At 36.9% G+C, this 6,114-nt stretch overlaps 1 pseudogene; it reads left to right on the top strand.

Moving 5' to 3' along the window:
• Positions 1 to 2,380: 2,380 nt before the first annotated feature.
• On the top strand, positions 2,381 to 3,019 carry LOC102819708 (annotated as a pseudogene).
• The last annotated feature ends 3,095 nt before the right edge of the window (positions 3,020 to 6,114 follow it).

Here is a 6,114-nt window from a genome sequence, read left to right as displayed (position 1 = left end):
AAGCCTCATCTTTCTCCAGCAGAACTGCTGATAATTTTGAACTGTTGACCTTGAGATTAGCAGCCCAACTCATACCTACTAAGCTACCAAAGCTTAAGCATTGCCATTTTAAATATTATTAAAAGCACATGTTACGACGATAGAGTTTTGAATCTGTCACTTCCCAGCCATGGGATCGTCGTTGTTGTGGTTGTGTGCTGTAAAGTCAGTTCAAATTCACAACAGCCCTGTATAGGGTTTTTGTGAGTGACTGGTGGGTTTGAACTTCCAATTTTGTAGTTACCACTCTAGTGCTTATCCTCACAAAAGCTCTGTGGGATCATGGGTAAGTTAATTGATGCATGCCTCAGTTTCCTCATGTACTTAATGATGTCATGATAATAATACTCAACTGATAGGATTAGAGCATTGCCTAAATCGTAACAAGCACACATGCTGTTGTTATCGGTCCTCAAGTAGGCCCCCAACTCATAAGGGCCCCTTCCACAACAAAATGAAAGGCTGGTAAGTCCTGGACCATCCCTGTTGCTAGTTGTAGATCAGACCATTGTGATTCATGGGGTTTTCATTGACTTATGTTTAGAGATAGATCCCAGGACTGGCTCCTAGTTTGTTTTGGTCTGAAAACTCTGCTCAAGCCTATTTAGCATCATAGCAGTACACATATAAGAGACAGATTGTGACTACGTGGGAGGTTCATGGGCTGGTGAGAAAATCCAGACCTCACACATGGAAGGCAAGAATCCTAGCAATGCACCACCATTGTTGCTATGTTGTTGTTGTTAAATGCCATTGAGTCAGTCCCAACTCATAGTGACCTTGCATAGGGTTTCGAAGGAGTGGCTGGTGAGTTTGAACCACCAACTTTGCAGATCAAACTGTCCTTATGGTTGAGTGCTTATCCTATAGTGCCATACCAGGATTCCATATACATATGCCACTATACTTATGTATAAAATATCATTGAGAGTAATAATGATTATATTTTGATAACTATTCTGATTATTTTCATCTTCTAAAATTCAGATCTGATGTATCCGTTAGAATATCTAACTCTTTGAAATCTCAGAAACTCTCTTTATACAGTTCCTCTTGCCTCCCTATTTTTCTGTGAAACTCTTATATTTATCTTAACGTCAGCTCTGTGAGAAGATTTCTTAATGTAGGAAATGAGTCTTGTATATTCAGTTTTATATATAAAATTCTAGCATCTTATATCTTCATGGAACTGATTCTGTCTTTTGTTGCTTCTGTTGACTCTCATTCATAGTTTCTTATTTCCTTTTGTTTTGTGATTTTGTATTTCTCTTAGAAGCTTGGGTTTTCAGAGTTTTATATATAGTACTCAATTATTTGAGTACTAAATTGGAGGTGCATTTGTCCGTGAAGGAAAGCAAAACCATTTTAAATTCTCATTTAAGGTAATAAAAATATGAGCTCAAAAATTGGCTATAAAGAGTCTGGGAGAGTCTCAAGGGAGACTCTTACCTCATTCTAACCCAGAACAAAGTCAGACAGTTTCTTCTTCTATCTTGGCAGAGCATTTTTTCCCACAAATAACTCTTTTACTGAGGTTTTAATACTTCTACATTTGTAGGTTTCTAGAGTTCCTGTGGGTAGGAACCAACTCAACACTTTATAAGAAGTCCTAGTGTGGCGCTGCGAGATAATGCTCTGGACTGCAAGGTCAGTTTGAATAGCAAAGTTGGTAGTTCAAACTCATCAGTCACTTCTGGGAAACCCTACACGGAAACTGACTCCACAGAAGTTAACAACAACAATAACAAGGATAGGGAGTCTACTTTGTAAGGGTCCCAGGCTTTTTCTACTATCTTTCAAATGACATTATTAATAAAGTTCTGGGACAGTGGATATATCTGCAGATATCATTTCTATTTGAACATTCATCACTCTGGTTCTCATTTTTTATTTTTTTTAATTCTCCTTTCCGTGTGTTTTTACATTTGTTTATTTAATTAATAAACATTTGTTTATTCTTTCTTTTAATTCAGTAGTTAGGTGTTTTATAGTTAAAAGATATGGTGGAATATTTTATCTGCTATATTATCAGGGTGAACATTTAATACTTAATTTTGAAAAAGGAAATCTTGGAGAACTTAACCCAATAAATATCTCAAAATAGTATCATTTTAGCTATGTAATTTATTAAATAAAATTATTTTACAGTAAAGATGGATACGCATCCCCTGAAAAAAAATATATCGTTCACTAGTTTTGTTTGTGACTGCTACTGCACCAAAGAAGAAGAAAAAGAAGACAAGGATGTAGAAGATTAAGAAGAAGAGGGAGAGGAGAAAAAGAAATGAAAAGACTGTACAGATTTCCATAATTAAAAAAAAAAGCAAAAGAAAAAGCAAAGATGGCTTTTAGAGTTCCACACCAAATTTCACAGGTAATCCGGAGTCTAGCACCAGCAGAGGTGTTCACTGTTACTGTCGTGGTTCGTCGTCTGCTAAACTGCTTTGTCGCTGTGTCCCAGAACATGGATATCGGCAAGAACTGAGACCTACCTTGGCCCTAGCTCAAGAATGAATTCAAATATTTCCAAGGAATGAACACAACCACGAGCTTTTCAGCGGAAGGTAAACAGAATTTGGTGATTATGGGCAGGAAGACCTGGTTCTCCATTCCTGAGAAGAATAGGCCTTTGAAAGATAGAATTAACCTGGTTCTCAATCGAGAACTCAAAGAACCTCCAGAGAAGCTCATTTGCTTGTCAAAATCTGGATGATGCCTTCAAACTTGTTGAGCAGTTAGATTTAGGGAATAAAGTAAACATAGTATAGTAGGAGGCAGTTCTATGTACAAGGATGCCATGAACCAGCCAGGCCACATTAGACTGTGACAAGAATCATGCAGGAATTTGAAAGTGACAGTTATTCCTGAAATTGATTTAGACAAATACAGACTTCTCTCAGAACACCCAAGTGTTCTTTCTGATATCCAAGAAGAGAAAGGCATTAAGTACAAGTTTGAAGTATATGACAAGAATGCTTAATATGAAGCCATATCCTGATTTACTGCAAGTTGTTATCTTCCTCCACAAAGAATTATGTATTTTAACATGAGGAAAAAGATTTTGTTGGCTTTTGATCTGTGGATAATTGTTTCTATGCAGTGTTTTTGTTTGTTCCTCCATCAATACCAAATAGGCGATGTCCTTTGTGAAACTTTTCTTATTATAACTACTGAAATGCCTCTCCCTCAAGGGCCAGGATTGGGTCTGTACAGGTTTGTGCATACAGGCCTGTCTGCTACGGCAGCCAAAAGTGAGTGAGTCCCTGGTAGCATGAGTTAGCATCAAGGCCTATAGAAATAAAAGTTAGATTAAACCAAATGGTGAGATCCATTACAATCAGAACAATTGTAGTTCCGATTTTAAAAGAAAATTATATCAAAATAAGGACTGTGAGTTATCCTGAGTATATCTGGTAAAAGTTCTTTTCACTCTGATGGTATCAATGAATGAAGAACTCCCGTACATTAAACAGAAACAGTAAAAAGACAGAATTGGAAGACTAATTTTTGATGATAAAACAGAAGAAAAGGTCTGAGATCTTTTGAAATTTTGATTCTGATCTTCCATGAAATTCTATGGGACGGTGCATTAAAAAAAAAAGAGACAGAGAGATAGAGAGAGAGAACCCTAATAGCAAGCATAATGACTAAAATTTTAAATTTAAAGATGTAATGAATTAAAAATGGTTATTACTGGAAACCAAAATTAGTAGTCTGAAGACGAACTTTACAAAATTAAAAGTTGAAAATTAAACTACTTTTACCAATTATGAAGTCCTGGCAGTGTATTGGGTTATGTGTTGGGCTGCAAAGTGCAAGATCAGTGGTTCAAACCCACTAGATGCTCTGTGGTATAAAAAGGAGACTGTCTGCTCCCATAAAGATTATCAGCCTTAGAAAGTAAGGAGCGGTTTTACCCTCTGCTACAGACTCACTATGAATCAGAAATGATTCAATGGCAGTTAGATTATGTTGACAAAGATTAATTATGATGGTATCCAAAGAAAGAGCACTTGCTGTATTGTAAATTGTTATAAACCTTTTAAAATGTAAATTAACATTTAAAATTCAAAATGTTCTGGTTGTGAACCCAGAAATTCCACTTCTAGAAGTTCATGCTTAACAAAATGATGGACTCAAGAGTATGTATTGTAGCTCTTTTTAACTTGGATATAGCCCAAATGTTGATTAATAAAGAAATGATCAACCAAGATTATCTAGAAAATGTGATAGTCCACTGTGGTTCAAATGAATGAGGTGCTATCAGAAAAATGCCAAACGTTGCTAAGTGAAAGAAGCAAATTGTATACACTGTTCAGAATTTTTAATAAATATTAATACATGTAGAAAATTACATAGTATTATTTGGGGGAAAAAAGGGGGGGTCTTTCCATCAAATTTGTGGAAATAGGTCATGCTTCTTTGAAATTGTTGTTGTTGTTGCTAGGAGTCATGGAGTTCGTTCCGACTCATAATAACCCTATGCATAATGGAACAAAACACTGCCTAACCCTGCACCATACTCACAATTGTTATATTTGAGCCCATTATTGCTACCACTGTGTCAATCTATCCCCTTGGGGAGTTTTCTCTTTTTTACGGATGCTCCACTTTACCAAGCATGGTGTCTTTCTCAGGAACTGATCCCTCCTGATAACATATCCAAAATAAGAGACAAAGTCTTGCCTTCTTCTCTTCTAAGGAGCATTCAGGTTGTAATTCTTCTAAGACAGATTTGTTTACTCTTCTGGTAATTCATAGTTCTTTCAATGTTCTTTGTCAATATCATAACTCAGATGCATTGATTTTTCTGCCATCTTCCTTATTCATAGTCCAATTTTCATATGCATACGTTGCTGTTTGCTCCTGAGTGCCATTGATTTGGTTCTGACTCATACAGTGGCCCTGTATAGGATTTCCAATGAGTAACTGGTGAGTTTGAACTGCCTACGTTATGGTTCAAACCGACTTTGTGGTCCAGTGCCTTATCCTGCAGCACCACACCAGGTTATTATGGGTTGGCTCAGACATACCTTAGTCCTCAGACTAATATTTTTGCTCTTTAAAATTTTAAAGAGGTCTTTTGCAGCTGAGTTGCCTAATGCAATATGTCCTTTGATTTCTTGACTGCTGCTTCCATGAACATTGATTGATAACTTCTATCATTTCTCCATTTATAATGCTATCTGATTCATAGCCATCCTACATCCAACAGAAGTAAATACTGCCTGGTCTTGTGCCATCTTCACAATTGTTACTATGTTTGAGCCCATTGTTGTAGCCAATACATCAAACCACGTTGATGTGGGTCTACCTCTTTTCATTGACCCTCTACTGAAACTAAAATTGTTGTTAAGTGATGTTGAGTCAGTTCCGAATCATAGTGACCCCATATAGGGTTTACTAAGAGTGTCTGGTGAGGTTGAACCACTGACCTTTCAGTTCAAACTGACCTTGCAGTCCAGCACATTAACTCACAGTGCCACACCAGGACTTGCTGCTGGTTAAATAAAGCAATAAGTTTGTATATAATAATGTAGTTCCATATATAATTAATTGAAATTGCAATTAAATTTTCTCAGTGAAAAAAAGAGAAACATCCTGTAAGAGGGATCTGTGTCAACTTGACTAGGTCAGGCTTTCCAGTGGTTTAGCAGTTTAAGATGTACTTACTCCCATCATGATGTTATGATGAGTGGCTATCATCAGACAATCAATTGAAGGGATGTTTCCTTGAGGATGTGGTCTGCTCTCAATATAATGGACACAAAGCAAATGTTCTCTCTCTCTCTCTTCTACTGGGAACCTGGGACTCTACAATTTTAAGCTATTTCCTTCATTATAAACTTTTTGTTGTATATACATATATGTACTTGCTATCGAGTCAGTACAGACTCATAGTGACCCTCTGTACAATAGAACAAAACACTGCCCGGTCCTGGGCCAACCTCACAATTGTTACCATACTTGAGCCCATTGATGCTGCCGTATTGCCAATCCACCTTGCTGCGGGTCTTTCTCTTTTTCTCTGACCCTCCACCTTACCAAACATGATATCCTTCTTCAGCGACTGGT

The sequence above is a fragment of the Chrysochloris asiatica genome, unplaced genomic scaffold, assembly GCF_000296735.1.
Source record: "Chrysochloris asiatica unplaced genomic scaffold, ChrAsi1.0 scaffold00270, whole genome shotgun sequence".
NCBI classification, from domain to species: Eukaryota; Metazoa; Chordata; class Mammalia; order Afrosoricida; family Chrysochloridae; genus Chrysochloris; species Chrysochloris asiatica.
This window is presented reverse-complemented; position numbering and strand designations above follow the sequence as displayed.